Raw genomic sequence first — 22,179 nt, 5'->3', positions numbered from 1 at the left:
ACAATTCCTTGGTGTTGTGCCACGCATCGATGCTGTAAAGAGATTGGCGTGCATAGAGGGTGCGCGGATGGCCCTTGCCCGTGTCAAGACATACTGGGCGGAGATGGAGGCCACCACTGTTGCAACACAGGGTTTGACCGTAGGCCGAGTGGCTGCCGAACACTACTTTGAAGAAGTTCTTGAAGGGGCTCGTTTGATAGAGGCTCAGTGCTCGAAGAATATTATGTTCTAGTGACATGTATTCCCATTGTAAAAACAATGTTTTACTGAATTATGACGGTTGTATTTATACTTTTGCCCGAAAGTACTATGATGCCTCTTGTGCGGCCGTTTATGTATATATGTATATAACCTGAAAGTTTGCAGTCGTCGGCTTCCGCCCCCACGCATATAATGCGGGGGTGTTTGCAGAAAATGCATATCCACACTTGATCCAACGTCTTGGTCCGTTAAGGAGGTGATAGCACAGCGAACGAGGCAATCAGACTATATTGCTTTAACACTTTCACTTAGCCATAGGAGTTTGACGGTGGGGCTACTATATAGCCCCTGGTACTTCTGCGCTCGTCCAAATACGGGGCGCGTACGTACATGACCAGGAAACGGCCCTTCGTTAATGTGGAGGAATCCCGAAGATTCCGATGAGTCATCGAGTGGTTGACCAGTCTCTCGCTATATCATGACAGTCAGTTTTCGGCTTTCTCTACTAAGGTGCTCATCCGGATGAACCAGGGCACAATCGCAATAGTTTTCCCAGTGCAACCTTAGCCGATATAACGGAACGTAAGGTACCAAAACGTGGGAACCGGGCAAACCCAACATGTGACCAAAGACATGATTCGAGCTGATGCATATAGGTCCAAACTCACGATGCCGAACACTCCCTAAGGTGTTCGGTGTTTATAACATATACAGGGCTACACAATGCCCTTAATAAGAAACCCCATGTGACGCCTTTGATTCAATCGTACACTAATCATACACGCAAATGTGTACGATCAAGATCAAGCGGGAAGATATCACAACACAACTATAGACACAAATGAAAATAATACAAGCTTTATATTACAAGCCAGGGGCCTTGAGGGCTCGAATACATAAGCTCGAATACACAAGAGTCAGCGGAAGCAACAATATCTGAGTATAGACATAAGTTAAACAAGATTGCCTTAAGAAGGCTAGCACAAAATTAACAACGATCGAAAAGGCAAGGCCTCCTGCCTGGGAGCCTCCTAACTACTCCAAGTCGTCAGCGGCCGTCACGTAGTAGTAGGCACCCTCAGGGTAGCAGCAGTCTTCAGTGGTGTTGCCTGGCTCCTGGGATCCGACATCTGGTTGCATCAACTGGAAAGAAGAAGAAAGGGGGAAAAGGGGAAGCAAAGCAACCGTGAGTACTCATCCATAGTACTCGCAAGCAAGGATCTACACTACATATGCAACATTATCAAAGGAAGGCTGTATATGTGGACTGGGTTGTAGAAATGCCAGAATAGAGGGGAGAACCTAGTCCTATTGAAGACTAGCATCTTCTGGAAACCACCAACTTGCAGCAACAGGAGGGAGTAGAGTAGCATAAAGTAAAGTAGTAGAAGTGTTATCAACCTCGGCCAGAGATCCTTTCTCAACTCCCTGCGAGAAAGCAATCCCAGAGCCATACTATCCAGTTATCATCGCAATCCAATTCTCATCACCATCCAGTTCTCATCACAAGTATTTAGTTCTAGTTGTATCGATCGGAATACAACTCCAAGTGTCCGTTACCGTAGGACAGGCTATCGATAGATGTTTTCTTCCCTGCAGGGGTGCACCAACTTACCCACCACACTCGATTAACTCCGGCTGGACACACTTTCCTGGGTCATGCCCAGCCTCGGCCAAACAATACGTAGCAACCCGACCTAGGTTTAATAGAGAGGTCAGCACGCCGGACTAAGCCTATGCCCCAGGGGTCATGGGCCATCTCCCCGGGAACTGCTGCACGTTGCGTATGCGGCCGGTGAGCAGACCTAGCTACCTCCTTCAAAAAGGCAGGTGCTTACCAGTCCAACCCGGTGCGCTCCGCTCAATCACTGACGTCTATTAAGCTTCGGCTGATGCATACGACGCAGAACGCCCATACAATGCCCACGTGATGGTCAGTGCTATCAGGCCAGAGGCCCCTCGGATCCAATATCCAAACCATAGTGGATTAGGAGCACGCGGTAACTAGCAGAGACTCATGATCGATGTGACCCCGTCGCCCCGTCTCGAGTACTTGCGGCAAGGGCTAAGAATGCCTGGCCATGCCTCGTAAGTATCTCGCGGGCACCTTCCAGGTCAACCTGACTCCACATCACTCGCTATTAAGCTCGCCCGGGTAACTCTCAGGGCCGACCCGTCTTTAGTAACATGGTTCAGTGCAAAGTCATAGTAACCATAGTAACTGTGTGTCTAACACCAAAGAGGAAACCCGAGGAATCACCCCCGGAGAATTCCACTCGATGTTATCATCAAGGTGAACATAAGAGGATCCACCCTCAAGGTTCACACTTGAGGGGTTGCACGACAGAGCCGTAACGGAAGTGGTTAAGGAGGAAATCACCCTTGATGACCTCAACCGTATAGCTACACTACAGAGATCTCATTAGGAGTGATGTAAGCGGTTCCACCCTCGGCACTCGATGGTAACTCTACAGAGTCGTACAACTAGGGGGGTGATGTGCGGTGTCGGGGCTTGGACGTCGATCACGATGATCGAGTCATCGAACATAAAGCGAGGCAACTGCGACAAGGTGGGGTCACTGATGGATCTCTAACCAACCTATACTAAGCAGTTTAGGATAAGCAGGTAAGGTATGAAAGTAGGTAACAACAACCGGCTATGCATTAGAGTAGGATCACACATAAAGCAGTAGCAGTTCTAATGCAAGCATGAGAGGAAAAGAAATGGGCGATATCGGAATGCTCAAGGGGAGTTTACTTGCCTGGTTGCTCTGGCCAGGAGGGGTCGTCAACACCGTAGTCGATCGGGGGTACCGGCAGCGGTCTCGGGGTCTACTGGAAAGAAGTAACGGATGGGGAACACTATAAATAACAGAGCAAACAAAGCAACAAAGATCATAACATGGCAATGTGCGGTGCTAGGGGTGACCTAACGCAGTATGAGGTGATATTGGTGAAGGGGGAAAACATCCGGGAAAATTTCCCCGGTGTTTCGCGTTTTCGGACATATGAATCAAAGGGGAAAAGTTGCGTGTTCGCTATGCTAGGGATGCGTGGTGGACGAACGGGCTGCGTATCCGGATTCGTCTCGTTGTTATGAGCAACTTTCATGTACAAAGTTTTTCCATCCGAGCTATGGTTTTTTATATAAATTTCTAAAGTTTTAACCAATATTCTAGAAATCCCTGAAATTTTGCAAAGTCTGAGAATTCGACAGTTTTTTAAACATCACTTGGCTGTTTTCAAAAGACTACAACTATTGTTCTGTACATCCTATGAGTTAGTGCCTTATATCAATTTTGAGTACTTTTCTGTGATCTACATGTTAGTACCAATTACATCCATATTAGACTTCATTTGCTTGAACATCAGGAGCACTAAAGTAGCTATGAAAATAAAACTGTTTTTTGGTTTTCTGTTAACAGAACAAGACTTTTGTCATTTTCATTGCATTTAATCCTTACACCTTTTGAATTTGATCAAATGGAACGTTTTGAACCTTGTCAAGTGTACTACCTTCCCATAATTTTTTTAGTCTTGTTAACAATTGTTTTGCTGGAGTTTAGGGGTTGTCTAAAGGGTTAATAATCGTAGAATTAGAAAAGCTAGCTAGCACTACAGTAACTTTCCGTTACTGTAGCTGTAGCAGTACAGGCAGAGCAGCAACAATAGGCAGCGAACAACAGCGGCAATGGGGAAGCAGAGGGGCAACGCAGCAGCGTGAACAACAGGCACGATGCGCACGGGCGCGACCAAGGTGTGGCACGCGCACGGGCATGCGCGGGCTTCTCAAGGGCACAACCTCGTCGTGCACTAGACGAGCTACAGGGGCGGCGGCGACTCGGATGCAAGCGGCAACGGCTCTACGATGCACTAGCGGGAGCGACAAAGAGCGCTACGGCCTCCTACGAGCTCCAGTAGCTCGTGCTCAACGGACATGATGGACGTCAAGCTACGGTGGTTGCAGAGGAACACGCTCGAGCTCGAATTGAGGGACAAGGCAAGACGGGGTTCGATGCGGGTTCTCACAGCGGTCACGACGCAGTGGTCCGTGGGGCCGGGGACGGTCGAAGTGGCGGCAATCGATGGCGGCGACGATGATGTACGCAGTGACGACGAGCTTGATGGTGAGCGTACGGCCCTCCCGGCTTGATTCAATGGTCAGGGACGAAGGAGACGACGACGAGGATGCTTCGAGACAAATTCGTACGGCGTGTGGAGCACGGTGGCCGCGATGGCGTCGACGGCCATGGCGTACACGAGCTCGAGCAAGCGGGCGTGTCGAGGGAGAGCGAGGCGCGACGTGAGGAGGAAGGGGGAAGAGGCAGGGGCGTCCTAGGGTTCGAGGGGGAGGGTGGTCTCTTATCCTCTCGGGGCATCGATGGATGAACGCCGCGTGGAGAACGGCGCCATGGACGTGCACCCGGCGTCCACGGGGGCTTCTGTGAACAGAGGAAGATGGAGATGGGAGGTGGGCTGGGCCGGCACATTGTGCACTCATGGCCCATGTGCGCAGTGGGCTGCCTTGTTTTTCTTTTTATTAAATAACAGAGAGAGGAAATGAATTATTTGGGCAGTTTATTGACTCGGGAAAAACTTGTGAAGGGTGCCATTAAATCCTTGGTGATTTTAGACACTTCCACAAAAAGTTTAGGCAAGTTTGGAATTCATTTGAATTTTTTGAAAAAAGAATAGGGCATTTAAAGTGTCGTTTTGGCACTGTTTTAAATGCTTAGGCCCATATGAGTTGAAGATGATGTTGTTTTCCTTAACAGCATTTGTTTTGAAATATTTGCTAGATGATGAACATTTATGTTTTGCAATTTGAAGAAATAAATATTTGCTTTATTTCAAGTATGAATTTGAAGTTGGGTTTGGGACAAGCGGCATTTTGACTTAGTGAAAAATGCGCACATGAACCATTAATTAGCTTGATGACAGTGTTATCATCTGGGGATGTTACAAATCTCCTCCACTACAAGAAATCTCGTCCCGAGATTTAAGTGGGGAAGTAAAGAGTAACTTCGGGAGAACTGACCCTTATATGGTTAATTATCTGGTGAACAATTCAGGGAATGTGGCAGAAGTTTCTCTCGAGATGAAACTTAAGAACACATCGAGAGCAAAATATGAAGGTACAATAGGAAGTTTCAAGAGAATGGACAAACGATCGATACCTGAACAGAGTGTTAGAAGGGGGTTTCAGAGCATCGGGAATAGATCATCTCTCGGACGGTGGCTCGTGACAACACACAAAGCCAAGAGCAAATGATACTTCGGAATAAAGGATATGCAGGTGGGTCAGGTTCCGATCATGTGGAACTGTGGGTTATGGGCCCACCATGTGGGTTAAAATAGAAGGAGCGATGACATCTTGCCCTGTCATGATAGCAAGGCATGTCAGAGGGTAGCCTGTCAGTTATGTCGGCAACAACGTCGGTACCAAGGGCGAGGGACGAAGAGAACCATTTTCCTGCTCGTTGATGGAGGCAGGCCGTTAGGCAAAGTTCTCGTCCATCGGTGGCTACCGGAATGTCATCAACAATAGTAACAGGGTCTTTACTGAGAGAGTTGTACATTGAGGTGCTTACCTAAGCAGGAAATTATCTCTACTAAGATAAGTTAGTTTACCGGAAAGGTTAAACAAAAGAATGGAAAGGAAAATATGATTAGTATATTAATCAGAACAATGGAAAGGAAAATGTGTTTAAACACAATTATCAGGAGTATATCCTTCCCAAGGACAAGCAGAGGATGATATCCATGACAGGATAGTAAGTAGATAACCAATTAGGTAAAGCGAAAGAATTTTCATGACATAACCCATACAACGGTGTTTGGATAATTGATAAAGAAAATTTAGTATCGTGCTTCAAATGTTCTTATTGGATATCAGATTACCACAGACATGCTTCGAGATAGCATTGACATGGTTTCAAGCAAAGGTCAAACTTTGGATACACCAAGTATCCATCGGAATCAACTTAGAAAATAAGTCATACAATTTTAGCAGGGAAAAGATGAGGGTGTGGCCGACAGGCTCAGCAGCAATCCATCGACATGCCAAAAAGGATGTATTTCCAAAATTATATGAACAAGTTTGTGTTGGGGAAGGCATGAATGTTGTCGATGATAACATAAATCATCCAGGGGCAAGGATTGTATTTCTCATCATGAATTCGACTGATATCCTGGAAGAGCTCAGAATGTTGGTGATGATCACGACACCTTTGTCGAGAGATTTCATGAAGATGTAGTCGATCGGCGATGACATCCAGTCAAAGTAATGATGAAGCGAAAGATTATTGGAACCATGGGTATGACACAAACTCGAAATTAGCTTGCTATTCAAGACAAAATGATATGGCGAGGAAAATAGATGTAGGCTTAGCTCATCGTCAAAAATTGTGCTCCAGGAAGAAGGATCAGGGAGCACAGTTAAAATTTATCATGATAATGATATAGCTGAGCAGGCTAGGAATGACTTGAAGGATTATTAAACTCATAAGCAACGAAAATTACTTAGAGTTGTTGAATCAGAGTGCGAGATCGATTCTCTTATCGGTGTTCTCGAGTGACTGATAACTCAGAACCCGAGGGAAAATCTGAAATCGGTGAGAAGTAATACTAGATGAATATTCATAGGAAGCAACTCAGTTATTTGATATTCTTGAGATACCAGGGGTAATACTCGAAGGTAGACCATATTAGAGTTTGGACATGTGTAATGATATGCAGAAGGCAAGCACTTCAACTTGTCCGAGAAAGGGGACCAAAGAAGAAAATCTTGGTTGGAACCGCGATTGCAAAGGCCAAAATCATAGGTACAGGATCAAATTATACCAAGGAAATAATTATTGTTACGAGAAGCTTCCATGATAAGATCTACATCGTTTCCATGGGCATGAACACAAAGTTCAAGGTCGACTCCCACTCTTCCAATGCATAACCTTTCATTCACTTCTCGCGTTCAATGAAGTTGTAGTGTTGAAATGTTATCCAGCAAAACACTAGAAGAGTATGACTCATGAAAACTCTCGGGTTCACATGGATTAAGGAAGGCATAGGTTCAACCCATAGGGGCATCTTGGGAACATATACCACAAACTCCACGAGCAAAATAACACAAGCTCGAAGGCAGAGCATGGTTGAGAAGGCAGATGATACAATTTACCAAAGGCTTTATGTATCTGAGGAAAGGCTCCAAAAGGTTATTGAATATGAAGGACTTTGTCAGATAATAACCCAACAAAAGATCAGTTGGTCGGCAAAGGATCTGATGTGAGTATCGGTACTCAAATAGAAGAGGAAGAATGCAAATGCGTCATGTTGTAGAAGCAACTGAATAGTTCGATGTTCAATTATAAAGGGTTTATGACTTCTAGAGCAAGGGATCAGAAGGTGACGCTCGGATCAAAAGATGGGTAAGTAGAATAGAACTAGATGGACAATCATTTGCAACTTGATTGCCCGAGAACCCGCTCAGGTCCAAAATGACGTCTGAGCAGGAAGAACAAATTTCAGGGTTCGACTGATGATTGCGAGAATTTGCAATACAATGAATCAAGTAGCTCAAAATGGTAGAGGCAAGGAAGGTTGATTAATGTTGCTAGACATATGGAATTAACCATAATGCAGGCAAGCAAGACTTTCCAAAGCAATAGGTTGCAGAGGGTTCTCGAAAGGTCAAATAGTATTTCGAAGACTTTTGTGAAACACATGACAACTGGGAAAAACAAATCCTCGATATGTGGGTGGATTAGTTTGTAGGTGTATTCAGGCGACAAGGAACTGCAAGGCAGTGAGCACAAAGGATTCTCGGAACAACGACGAGTATTTCGGGCTATCTTGTAATAACAAGAGCAACTGGGGACGAATGTAAGAATGGAAAGTGTATGTAGTTATCCATAGGAGTTGACAGTTGAACAGAATTGACATTGCGATGAGTAGAAGTTATCGGGATAACATTGAAGAGTATCTTCGGGGTCTTCTGTTGAATCAAGCCATCATCTGGAATGAAGGGGCTCTCCGGGAGGAAGTGGTTACGAGATCCCAGAGTCAGAGTTAGTAAAATCTTTAACCCGAATAGACGAGAGATCAGAGTCCCAGAGTATAGACAAGGAATAAAAAGATCCTAATACCACTCAATTGGCGTTGTGGGCCCGTAAGACACACATCCAAGTTAGTAAAACGGTTTTCGGTTTCTAGACTCAACTTCGGCCAAGGAGTTGGAAAGGGGGATCCTACAGGAAGTCAGCTCTAATACCAACTTGTGACGCCCTCGATTCAATCGTACACTAATCATACACGCAAATGTGTACGATCAAGATAAAGAGGGAAGATATCACAACACAACTCTAGACACAAAGGAAAATAATAAAGCTTTATATTACAAGCCAGGGGCCTCGAGGGATCGAATACCTAAGCTCGAATACACAAGATTCAACGGAAGCAACAATATCTGAGTACAGACATAAGTTAAACAAGATTGCCTTAAGAAGGCTAGCACAAAATAAACAACAATCTAAAAGGCAAGGCCTCCTTCCTGGGAGCCTCCTAACTACTCCAAGTCGTCAGCGGCCGTCACGTAGTAGTAGGCACCCTCGGGGTAGCAGTAGTCTTCAGTGGTGTTGCGTGGCTCCTAGGATCCGACATCTGGTTGCATCAACCGGAAAGAAGAAGAAAGGGGGAAAAGGGGGAGCAAAGCAACCGTGAGTACTCATCCAAAGTACTCGCAAGCAAGGATCTACACTACATATGCAACATTATCAAAGGAAGGCTGTATATGTGGACTGGGTTGCAGCAATGCCAGAATAGAGGGGAGAACCTAGTCCTATCGAAGACTAGCATCTTCTGGAAACCACCAACTTGCAGCAACAGGAAAGAGTAGAGTAGCATAAAGTAAAGTAGTAGAAGTGTTATCAACCTCCGCCAGAGATCCTTTCTCGACTCCCTACGAGAAAGCAATCCCGGAGCCATACTATCTAGTTATCATCACAATCCAATTCTCATCACCATCCAGTTCTCATCACAAGTATTCAGTTCTAGTTGTATCGATCAGGATACAACTCCAAGTGTCCGTTACCGTAGGACAGGCTATCGATAGATGTTTTCTTCCCTGCAGGGGTGCACCAACTTACCCACCATGCTCGATTAACTCCGGCCGGACACACTTTCCTGGGTCATGCCCGGCCTCGGCCAAACAATACGCTGCAACCCGACCTAGGCTTAATAGAGAGGTCAGCACGCCGGACTAAGCCTATGCCCCAGGGGTCGTGGGCCATCTCCCCGGGAACTCCTGCACGTTGCGTACGCGGCCGGTGAGCAGACCTAGCTACCTCCTTCAAAAAGGCAGGTGCTTACCAGTCCAACCCGGCATGTGCCGCTCAATCACTATCGTCTATTAAGCTTCGGCTGATGCATACGACGCATAACGCCCATACAATGCCCACGTGATGGTTAGTGCTATCAGGCCAGAGGCCCCTCGGATCAAATATCCAAACCATAGTGGATTAGGAGCACGCGGTAACGAGCAAAGACTCACGATCGATGTGACTCCGTCTCCCCGTCTCGAGTACTTGCGGCAAGGGCTAAGAATGCCCATCCACGCCTCATAAGTATCTCGCAGGCACCTTCCAGGTCAACCCGACTCCACATCACTCGCTATTCAGCTCGTGTAGGTACCCCTCAGGGCTGACCGGCTTTAGTAACATGGTTCAGTGCAAAGTCACAGTAACCATAGTAACTGTGTGTCTAACACCAAAGAGGAAACCCGAGGAATCACCCCCGGAGAATTCCACTCGATGTTATCATCAAGGTGAACATAAGATGATCCACCCTCGAGGTTCACACTTGAGGGGTTGCACGACAGAGACGCAACGGAAGTGGTTAAGGAGGAAATCACCCCTGATGACCTCGACCGTATAGCTACACTATAGAGATCTCATTAGGAGTGATGTAAGAGGTTCCACCCTCGGCACTCGATGGTAACTCTACAGAGTCGTACAACTAGGGGGGTGATGTGCGGTGTCGGGGCCTGGACGTCGATCATGATGATCGGGTCATCAAACATAAAGCGAGGCACCTGGGACAAGGTGGGGTCACTGATGGATCTCTAACCAACCTATACTAAGCAGGTAAGGTATGAAAGTAGGTAACAACAACAGGCTATGCATCAGAGTAGGATCACACTTAAAGTAGTAGCAGTTCTAATGCAAGCATGAGAGGGAAAGAAACGGGCGATATCGGAATGCTCAAGGGTGGTTTGCTTGCCTGGTTGCTCTAGCCAGGAGGGGTCATCAACACCGTAGTCGATCGGGGGTACCGGCAGCGGTCTCGGTGTCTACCGGAAAGAAGTAACAGAGGGGAAACACAATAAATAACAGAGCAAACAAAGCAACACAAAGCATAACATGGCAATGCGCGGTGCTAGGGGTGACCTAACGCAGTATGAGGTAATATTGGTGAAGGGGGAAAACATCCGGGAAAATATCCCCGGTGTTCCGCGTTTTCGGACAGATGAACCGAAGGGGTAAAGTTGCGTGTTCGCTATGCTAGGGATGCATGGTGGACAAACGGGCAGAGTATCCGGATTCATCTCATTGTTCTGAGCAACTTTCATGTATAAAGTTTTTCCATCTGAGCTACGGTTTATTTTATATAAATTTCTAAAGTTTTAACCAATATTCTAGAAATCCCTGAAATTTTGCTAAGTCTGAGAATTCGACAGTTTTTTAAACATCACTTGGCTGTTTTCAAAAGACTACAACTATTGTTCTGTACATCCTATGAGTTAGTGCCTTATATCAATTTCGAGTACATTTCTGTGATCTACATGTTAGTACCAATTACATCCATATTAGAGTTCATTTGCTTGAACATCAAGAGCACTAAAGTAGCTATGAAAATAAAATTGTTTTTTTGGTTTTCTGTTAACAGAACATAGACTTTTGTCATTTTCATTGCATTTAATCCTTACACCTTTTGAATTTGATCAAATTGAACATTTTGAACCTTGTCAAGTGTACTACCTTCCCATAATTATTTTAGTCTTGTTAACAATTGTTTTGCTGGAGTTTAGGGGCTTTCTTTAAGGGTTAATCATCGTAGAATTAGAAAAGCTAGCTAGCACTACAGTAACTTTCCGTTACTGTAGCTGCAGCAGTACAGGCAGAGCAGCGGCAATAGGCAGCGAACAGCAACGGCAATGGGGAAGCAGAGGGGCAGCGCAGCAGTGTGAACAACAGGCACGACGTGCACGGCGCGGCCAAGGCGTGGCACGCGCATGCGCATGCACAGGCGTCGCAAGGGCGCAGCCACGTCGCGCACTGGACGCGCTACAGGGGCGGCGGCGACTCGGATGCAAGCGGCAACGGCTCTACGATGCACTAGCGGGAGCGACAAAGAGCCCTACGGCCTCCTGCGAGCTTCAGTAGCTCGTGCGCATCACTGCCAAGGTCTGGGCAGCATGGCAACATCAGGTTCAACGGACATGACGGACGGCCAGCTACGGTGGTTGCAGAGGAACACGCTCGAGCTTGAATTCAGGGACATGGCAAGAGGGGGTTCGATGCGGGTTCTCACAGCGGTCACGATGCAGTGGTCGGTGGGCCGGGGACGGTCGAAGTGGCGGCAATCGATGGCGGCGATGATGATTTACGAAGTGACAACAAGCTTGATGGCGAGCGTACGGCCCTCCCGGCTTGATTCAATGGTCGGGGATGAAGGAGACGACGACGAGGATGCTTCGAGACAAATTCGTACGGCGCGGGGAGCACGGTGGTCGCGATGGCATCGACGGCCATGGCATACGCAAGCTCGGGCGAGCGGGCGCATCGAGGGAGAGCGAGGCACGGTGCGAGGAGGAAGGGGGAAGAGGAAGGGGCGTCCTAGGTTCGAGGGGGAGGGTGGTCTCTTATCCCCTCGGGGCATCGATGGATGAACACCGCGTGGAGAACGGCGCCATGGACGTGCGCCCGGTGTCCACGGGGGCTTCTGTGAACAGAGGAAGATGGAGATGGGAGGTGGGCTGGGCCGGCACACCGTGCACTCATGGCCCATGTGCGGAGTGGGCTTCCTTGTTTTTCTTTTTATTCAATAACAGAGAGAGGAAATGAATTATTTGGGCAGTCTATTGACGCGGGAAAAACTTGGGAAGGGTGCCATTAAATCCCTGGTGATTTTAGACACTTCCACAAAAAGTTTAGGCAAGTTTGGAATTCATTTGAATTTTTTGAAAAAAATAATAGGGCATTTAAAGTGTCGTTTTGGCACTGTTTTAAATGCTTAGGCCCATATGAGTTGAAGATGATGTTGTTTGCCTTAACAGCATTTGTTTTGAAATATTTGCTAGATGATGAACATTTAAGTTTTGCAATTTGAAGAAATAAATATTTTCTTTGTTTCAAGTATGAATATGAAGTTGGGTTTGGGACAAGAGGCATTTTGACTTAGTGAAAAATGCGCACATGAACCATTAATTAGCTTGATGACAGGGTTATCATCTGGGATGTTACACCCCATGTGTCCAGGTACGTGCAAAATCCTGACGTGGCCACATTCCAATAACGCCAGCATCCTTCTCGGTTGTGTGGAGTATCCGGAGGATGTTAGCAACAAGAGACAGTAAAAAAGGTTTACGAGGGTCTTAATCTAAAAAGAAACCTTTGGGCGGGTACCTGCTGCACGTCTGCGCCTGTGTCTCTGTTGTCCCGTGTCCTGGACGGGTGTAGCACGATTGTCATCTACAAAAGGAAAGAACTTCAGTGAAAGTTACCTTGCCAAAAAGAAGAATTGTTTATTGTCAATGAACTATCAAAATTCAAGAGAAGCCAAGTTGAGCTGGGCTGGCCCTGATTACACGCGGGAAGCCCCTGGTATCGTTTATGAGGGTTTGATCATCAAACCAATCTCATGTATATATGATGGAACGCCGGATTCGTTTGACCGTGTCCGTGGCCTTGACGACCTGCCATTTTTCTGGTTGGTGAGGCCGTCTAGTTTGCGGCTGCTAGAGCCGCCGCATCCTCTTCCATACGTGGGTTATGTTCGGTATTTCCGCTGACCGAGATGATGCCACATGGACCGGGCATATTAAGCTTGAGAAAAGCATAATGTGGTATTGCGTTAAAACGAATGAAAGTCGTTCTTCCGTGTAGTTCTTGATAACCACTTCGGAATGGGGCAATGTGAAAAGTTAACCTTTCGTTTCGGAAGTTATCGGGAGAACCGAATACCACATCTAGTATTAGAGAGCCCGTACAGCGGGCCTCTTGGCCAGGTATTACTCCCTTGAAGGTAGTATTACTGTGGCTTATTTGTGTCGGGTCTATCCCCATTTTGTGGACTGTGTCGTAATATATCAGATTTAGATCATTGCCGCCGTCCATGAGGACTCGTGTGAAATGGTAGCCATTTATTATTGGGTCTAACACCAAGGCCGTCAGTCCTTCATGTCGGATATTTGTCTCGTGATCCCTACGATCAAAAGTGATCGGGCAGGCCAACCAGGGGTTGAACCTAGGGGTGACGGGCTCTATGGCGCGTGGGCCTCGGAGTGCATTCTTGCTTCTCCTCTTTGTCACATGGATCATGTTTACTATTTTAATCTCAGGTGGGAACTTTTTTTGTCCTCCGGCGCTTTGTTGGCGAGGCTCATCCTCGTCTTCGCTTGGTGTCTCTTCCCCTTTGTGTTCGGCGTTTAGCTTACCGGCCCGCTTGATGGCCCAACATTCTCTGTGGGTATGATTTGCAGGTTTGTCTAGGGTGTCGTGAATCTGACAGAGTTTGTCAAGAATTCTGTTTAGGCCAGATTGTCCTTCTCTGCTGCCTTTGAAAGGCTTTGTCCGCTGACCTGGTCAGGAGCCCCTGAATCCAGTGTTTACCGCCGTGTTATCTGGGCTACCTTCTTTATTTCGACGCTTGTTTTTGTTGCGTCGTGGTTTACCATTGCCATCCCTGAATTCGAATGTGCTTGGGTCGCTGGTGCTGCTACAGGCTAACCAGCTATCCTCACCCGCACAAAAGCGGGTCATGAGGCTTGTTAGGGCTGCCATTGTTCTCGTTTTTTCTTGACCGAGGTGTCTGGCGAGCCATTCATCTCGGACGCTGTGTTTAAAAGCTTCTAAGGCTTCGGCGTCCGGACAGTCAACGATTTGGTTCTTCTTGGTGAGGAACCTGTTCCAAAGCTTTCAGGCGGACTCTCTGGACTGTTGGATTATATGACTTAAATCGTCTGCATCCGGAGGTCGGACATAAGTCCCTTGAAAATTGGCCCAAAAAGCGTCCTCGAGCTCCTCCCAACTTCCAATTGAGTTTTCGGGGAGGCTTTTCAGCCAGTGCCGAGCTGGCCCTTTAAGCTTGAGGGGCAAGTATTTAATGGCATGGAGATCGTCTCCACGAGCCGTATGAATATGGAGGATGAAGTCCTCTATCCAGACTCCAGGGTCTGTGGTCCCGTCGTACGCCTCTATGTTCACCGGTTTGAATCCCTCTGGGAATTCGTGATCCAGCACCTCATGAGCGAAACATAAGGGGTATGCGACACCCCTGTATTGGGATGCGCCATGGTGTTCAGACGGTTGTAGTATTCGGTGTTGGTTTTGTACCGTAGCGCGCTTCCTAGATCCATAGATAGATCTGGTCGCGCCGGATTTTTGACGCAAGTTCTCACGTAGATCGTGTGTTGACTTATGTGCGACTTTGTTAGCAGCTCTATCGCGTTCACAAGGTGGTGGATCCGGCCGGTTTGCCGTATCACTCTTCGACTATATGGTCTCTAAGGCCTCATCGTCGAATTCCGGTAATAGCTTGCGCTTTGGATAGCTATTTTTATGGTAACTTCCACCATACTTTGTTATTTTGTTCCACTTGCTATTGAGCGTATCTTGTGCGACCTTGAGCCTTTGCTTCTATTTCTTCAGGATCCTCGCTGTGGCAATAAGCCTTCTGCGGACGTTTTCTTGCTCCAAGTGCGTTTCCGGGATGATGTGTGCATCTTCGTCCGGACTGTTTTCTTCCCCAGACGGGGTTTGATGAGGCCTATCCTTGGCATCGTCATGGTCGGACGTCGGATCCGTACTATGTTTGCAGTTTGCATCTTGATCATGCTCTGCCATCAAGGTGGTGCATTTGTCGTTTCTTCTAGAGTCAACTGGACTGTTATTTCCTCTTGCGTTGTTATCGCTGTTTTTGCTATGGCGGCACATAGAGCGGCGCCGCTGACGTCGACGCTTGGGTTGCTTGGAGGGGGCATCATCCGCTGTCTCTTTTCCATTGCCCTCTCTAGGTGTATCCACCATGTATACGTCATGTGATGAAGTGGCGGTCCAGCGCCCTGTGGGCGGTGGTTCCTGTTCGTCTCCTGCATCGTCGTCCATACCGTCGATGTCTTCGGAGTCGAAGTCGAGCATGTTGGTTAAGTCGTCGATAGTGGCTACTAAGTGGGTGGTGGGTGGGCAGCGAATTTCTTCGCTGTCCGCATCCCATTCTAGCCGGACATAGTTCGGCCAAGGTTCTCCTGACAGGGAGAGAGACCTTAATGAATTTAGCACATCTCCGAAAGGTGAGTGCTAAAAGATATCCGCGGAGGTGAACTCCATGATCGGCGCCCCATCGGATTCGACAGGCACGGATGTAGGCGGCTCGGAGTCCGTGGCCGGGGATAAATCCAGTGGTTCGACGACGCGGCTCTCGAAAGGGGTGAAGTCAGTATCTGGCTATATCGCCACTAAGAGTGCGGCCTCCATGGCGGGGTCTATCCCTCCGCTCTCAGATGGCGCAATTTGCTCCGGATTAACGGCCGGAGTAGCCGCGGATGCGATCTCCCGAACACTGTCCGACGGTAGAGTTACGTCTTGCTCGTCGCGACTGTGCGACGCGTCCGGCATGGGCTCGAATCTGTCGAAGATCAAGTCTCCGCGGATGTCGGCCGTGTAGTTCAAGTTTCCAAATCTGTCCTGATGGCCAGGGGCGTAGCTTTCGATCTGCTCTAGATGGCCAAGCGAACTGGCCCGTAGTGCGAAGCCGCCGAATACGAAGATCTATCTGGGGAGGAAAGCCTAACCCTGGACCGCACCGCTAGTGATGATCGAAGGAGCCATCAAGCCTTATGGTGACGACATAGTGGAACTCTCAATGAAAGCACCAATGTCGGTGTCAAAACTGGCGGATCTCGGGTAGGGGGTCCCGAATTGTGCGTCTATGGCGGATGGTAACAGGAGGCAGGGGACACGATGTTTACCCAGGTTCGGGCCCTCTTGATGGAGGTAATACCCTACGTCCTGCTTGATTGTTCTTCATGATATGAGTATTACAAGAGTTGATCTACCACGAGATCAAAGAGGCTAAACCCTAGAAGCTAGCCTATGGTATGATTGTCTATTGTCCTATGGACTAAAACCCTCCGGTTTATATAGACACCAGAGGGGGCTAGGGTTACACAAGGTCGGTTACAAAGGAGGAGATATACATATCCGTATTGCCTAGCTTGCCTTCCACGCCAAGTAGAGTCCCATCCGGACCTGGGACAAAGTCTTCAATCTTGTATCTTCATAGTCCAATGGTCCGGCCAAAGGATATAGTCCGGCTGTTCGGAGACCCCCTAATCCAGGACTCCCTCAGCACCCCTTTTGTTTCCTTCATGATGACAAACACTTCATAATATGTTCATATCAACATTTTCAAAAAAATTGCTTAAAACTTTTTTATATCATCCACATCATTATAACAATGTTTAAATGTTTAAAATTATTGTTGCATCAAATTGCTAAATAACATGTGGGGGTTTACCAGAGTTGTTGTTTGATGTTTCCGACCTCATTTAAAATTGCCTAAAATGTGTAGTTTACTTATGCTTCACCTCTTGCCATGCTTAACAACATTTAATTTTGTTGTGTATTTTAAACGGGAGAGAACTAAATAATTAAATGTGGTGTTTCTTCAATATGCAACTCATTGCATATTGAGCTCCACTTAATTTGTAGTATTGTTTGTTGCACTTTGCCATGTCATGCCTCTTTAAATGGACATGCATCATACTTGGTTGTGCATATTGCCGTGATCATGCTTGTTGGTTTACCATGTTGTTTGCTTCTTTCCAGTGTTGCTTCTCCTTGATAGTTCTCAGTATCGTTGGGATTGTGAGGATCCGTTCGACTACATTGTTTCGTCTTCTTCATGGTTCGATCTTCTTCCTAGCGAGAACTTTTCAGGCAAGATGAACATTACCCTCGATATCACTTCTATCTTTGCTTGCTAGTTGTTCGTTCTATCGCTATGTCACGCTACCTACCACTTGTCATATCATGCCTCCCATATTGCCATGTCAAGCCTCTAACCTACTTTCCTAGCAAACCGTTTTTTGGCTATGTTACCGCTTTTCTCAGCCCCTCTAATAGGGTTGTTAGTTGCAGGTCAACTTGAAGATTGATCCATGTTGGAACATGTTTATGTTGGGATATCACAATATCTCTTATTTAATTAATGCATCTATATACTTGGTAAAGGGTGGAAGGCTCAGCCTTATGCCTGGTGTTTTGTTCCACTCTTTCCGCCTTAGTTTCTGTCCTACCGGTGTTATGTTCCTTGATTTTGCGTCCCTAACACAATGAGGGGTATGGGACCCTCTTGACAGTTCGCTTTGAATAAAACTCCTCTAGTAAGGCCCAACCTTGGTTTTACATTTTCCTAACAACCTATAACTTTCCCTTGGGGTTCCAAACCCGAGGGTTATCTTTATTTTAACACCCCGGGCAGTGCTCCTCTGAGTGTTAGTCCAGAACGGGTAGCCTGCGGGGCCACCTCGGGGAAACTTGAGGGCTGGTTTTACTCATAGCTTGACCTATCCGGTGTGCCCTGAGACCAAGATATGTGCAGCTCCTATCGGGATTTGTCGGAAAAGTCGGGCGGTCTTTCTGGTTTAGTTTTACCATTATCGAAATGTCTTGTGCACCGGGATTCCGAGCCTGATCGGGTGTCCCGCCATGGAGGATTGTCTCCACGGATCGTGAGTTTGTCATGGGCTAAGTTGGGACACCCCTGCAGGGTGTAAACTTTCAAGAGCCATGCCCGCGGTTATGTGGCAGATGGGAATTTGTTAATATCCGGTTGTAGAGAACTTGACACTTGACTTAATTAAAATGAATCAACCGTGTGTGTAGCCGTGATGGTCTCTTTTTTGTGGAGTCCGGGAAGTGAACACGGTTTGAGTCATGTTTGAACGTAAGTAGTTTCAGGATCACTTCTTGATAACTTCTAGCTTCACGACCGTTGCGTAGCTTCTCTTCTTACTCTTATATGTGTATGTTAGCCTCCATATTTGCTTAGCGCTTGCTGCAACTCCACATCATTACCTTATCCAACCCATAAGCTTAAATAGTCTTGATCTCGCGGGTTTTGAGATTGCTGAGTCCTCGCGACTCACAGATACTACCAAAACAGTTGCAGGTGCCGATAATACCAGTGCAGGTGATGCTATCGAACTCAAGTGGGAGTTCGATGAGGATCTTGATCATTACAATGTGTCGTTTCCTGATGATCAGTAGTGGAGCCCAGTTGGGATGATCGGGGATCTAGCATTTGGGGTTTATCTTCTTTTCATTTGGATTTGACCGTAGTCGGTCTATGTTTGTTTTTTGGATGATGTATGAATTATTTATGTTACAAATATGGAGCTATGGCCGCATCATGGGCGTTACACCTAACCTCTGCCCAGGCTGACCTGGCCAAGGCTCGTGCAGATCTTCTCTCGCTCCAGCAGTAGATCAACGGTGTCGCGTCCCTCACGCAACAAAACAGGGAGCAGGCGTGCCGCCACCAGACGATGCAGCGTGAGCATGCCCCCATGCTCCAGGATCTCAGAGTGAGGGCTAACCGAGCGTTGGGCTCTATCTGCGAGGAGAACGTCCCTCATCCCCGTGTGGAGGACTACGCCAGCCATCTCCACTTCTTCACCAAGATCGTGACCTGCCTGGAGGACCAGGCCACAAGGGCTCGCGAGCTTGTCGAAGAGAGGAGCCGGGGCCTCCTCGGGTGCGCGTTCTCCCGTGTCTTCAGCCACCTCCAGGACCGCGACCCTCATTTCGACTTCGACGCCATCATTGCCCAAGTGCCCAGGGTTATTCGTGGAAACCTGGCGCATTGGTTGGATAATCACGTGGACGCCCTAGTCAGGGCGTTCACCATAGAATACGACGCTATGGTGGTCGCGGCGGATGAAGACAGAGCAGTCGACGACGACGAAGACGACACCAACAACGGCGCCAGCAGCGCGCACGAGAGCGACTAAGACAACGTTGCAAGCGAGATGTCCGACTGAGCCCGTGTTCCTTCGCTTGAACCTGCACACACCGACTTGGGCACGACCCCGTAGGATGTGAGAGCATTTTGGAGGGGGACCCCCTCGTGCATGTAAATTGATATTTTTCATTTTCCTTTAGGCTGGGCTTGGAACGTGGTTTTGCGAACCCCTCGCCTGAGTTGTTGTTGTGATTTACCTTGGTCCTAGCAGACCTTGTGCGGTCCTCGGGGTTGCTGATGTGCCCTTCTCCCGAGAGGATCTCCTTCTGGGCTCGCGAGGTTTTTACCTCCTGAGGGGCCTGCCATCTCGCCCGCGAGAGCCTCGCGAGGAGCAGATGCCAGACTATGGCAAGACATGCGCGCGACAGCGGCCTGTGAATACCCAGGTTTGCCCGAGCGCGACTGTTGTGCTCACACCATGCCTAGCCCCCGATCGTGAGGTGCTTGCAAGGGGGAGGACTAGCAGGCGTGAGCCTCTGAACAAAGCACACAACCGAAACGCAAGAAACCGACACAATAAGAGAATAACCCCCCATGCTTGAAGGAAGAAAAGACTCTGAATTCAATCCAAAAAAGGGCGGCAACAAATCAACCTACAAAAAACAGGGGGAATAAAAGCAAATGGCTACGTCCGGCACCTAGCTAGTCTTCTTGTCTTCTCACCAGCGTGGAGCTAAGTGCTTTCACTGGCTGTGAGCATAGTCATTGGGGAACAGTGTCGACAGCGAGCGCGGAGCATGGTGCTTCCACTAGGATGTGGGAGGGAGCCCCCGAGGCCCGAGGGTGGCTCTTCGGAGACTTCGGGGAGTGTACTGCCCCACTCATTATTACGTGAGTGTCACGGGCGGAGACCTTCACAGGCGTGAGCCTTGCTTCATATCGCCAGACGAGGGCCCCGCCCTGCGCCACCCCTGTAACGCCCCGAGACCGATGTGCCAGGTGTCCTCCAGTTATTCGCTGTTGTTGCCTTGTCAGTGCTAGGGTGTCATGCATTTCATATCATGTCATCATGTGCATTTCATTTGCATACATGTTCATCTCATGCATCCGAGCATTTTCCCCGTTGTCCGTTTTGCAATCCGGCGCTCCTATGTCACCCGGTGTCTCTTTCTACCTCTTTTCATGTGTGGGTGTTAAACGTTTTCGGATTGGACCGAGACTTGTCATGCGGCCTTGGTTTACTACCGGCAGACTGCCTGTCAAGTTTCGTGCCATTTGGACTTCGTTTGATACTCCAACGGTTAACCGATGGACCGAAAATGCCTCGTGTGTGTTGCAGCCCAACACCCCGCCAAAGTGGCCCAAAACCCACCTAAACCCCCTCCATCATCTCGGTCGTTCGATCACGATCGCGTGGCCGAAAACCGCACCTCATTTGGACTCTCCTAGCTCCCTCTACCTATAAATATGCCCTCCTCGTCCATTTTCGCGGACGAAACCCTAGATCCATCTTCCCCGCGCCGCCGGACATGTCCGCCCGGTGGCCGGACACGTCCAGCCGACCCCGCAGCCAATCCAGAGCTGCCACGCGTCCTCTCCGTGCCCTCCGCCGCCGCCGGCCCGCGGGGCCCATCCACCACAGCCGCCCGAGCCAGCGGGAGACGGGATCCGCGCCGCCCGGCCCTCCCTCGCGCCGCCGCCTCACGTCTCGTCGCTGGCCGTCCCCGCCGCCACATGCATCGCCGCCACGCGCCGCCTCCCTCGCCAGCGGCCGCCATCTCGCCGGCGACCACCGCCATCGCCGCGCTCGCCGCCGCTCGTTGTCTTGCTCGCTGCTTCGCGCGCCCCGTGTGCCGTGCCCCGTCGCCTGCACCACTGGATCCCGCCGCCCTTCAACCTCCGGCGGCAACAGCTCGCCGCTCGGCTCGGCCAACCTCGACCACCGCCGGATCCGCGCCGGCGTGCTTGGATCTCGTCGGAGTCGTCGCTCCTGCTCCGAATTGGGAGGAGCTCAATCTGGACGAGCGCCCCGTTGACTTCTCGCATGGGCCCCGGCCTCCTAGGCCCATCTCCATCGGCCCGCCTGCCTCCTCTCCACGTCTGGGTCGAAGCCCATGGTGAGCCACCACTATTCCCCGCTCATGCGCACGATAGCTATCCTGCACCCATGTTTTTTTCTCCAAGTCCTCGAAATTCCAGATTCATGTGCCCATGTTCATCATGCCATAACTCTCCATCTGTAGCTCCGATTCGTGCGTGTAGCATATCAAAATGTTCGTCTCGACGAGTACATCATTTCATCTAATTGCATCATTTTAATTTGAGCACATCTTGATGCCTGAAATGCTGTTGGAAGAGGGCTATGTGAGGAAAGTTGCAGATCTGTTTCAGCAAATGGCATTTTGTCATTTTTGTCATGATTAATGTGTGCATGCTATGATCCTGAGCTCTACATGTGTTTTGTAGAATACCATGCCATATTTACAGGGGTGTATGCCATGTATTTTTGTGATATTTGTGGTGACTATCACAAGCATGCAAAGTAGCTTACTCAATGATGTTGATTTCAGGGACTTAGAATTTCACTAAGTCCTTGTCCTGTTATTGTTTTTATGCCATATGATCATGTTGTTTCCTAGTGATCCGTGCCTCTTTTGAGGATGATCAGTAAGGTCGTTTTGTTAATATTGTGGTGCTATATCCATCCATGTCTTTGTTTGCATTTACGGATCACCCTAGCTT

The sequence above is a fragment of the Triticum urartu genome, chromosome 7A, assembly GCF_056163025.1.
Source record: "Triticum urartu cultivar PI428250 chromosome 7A, HENAU_Tu73, whole genome shotgun sequence".
NCBI classification, from domain to species: domain Eukaryota; kingdom Viridiplantae; phylum Streptophyta; class Magnoliopsida; order Poales; family Poaceae; genus Triticum; species Triticum urartu.
This window is presented reverse-complemented; position numbering follows the sequence as displayed.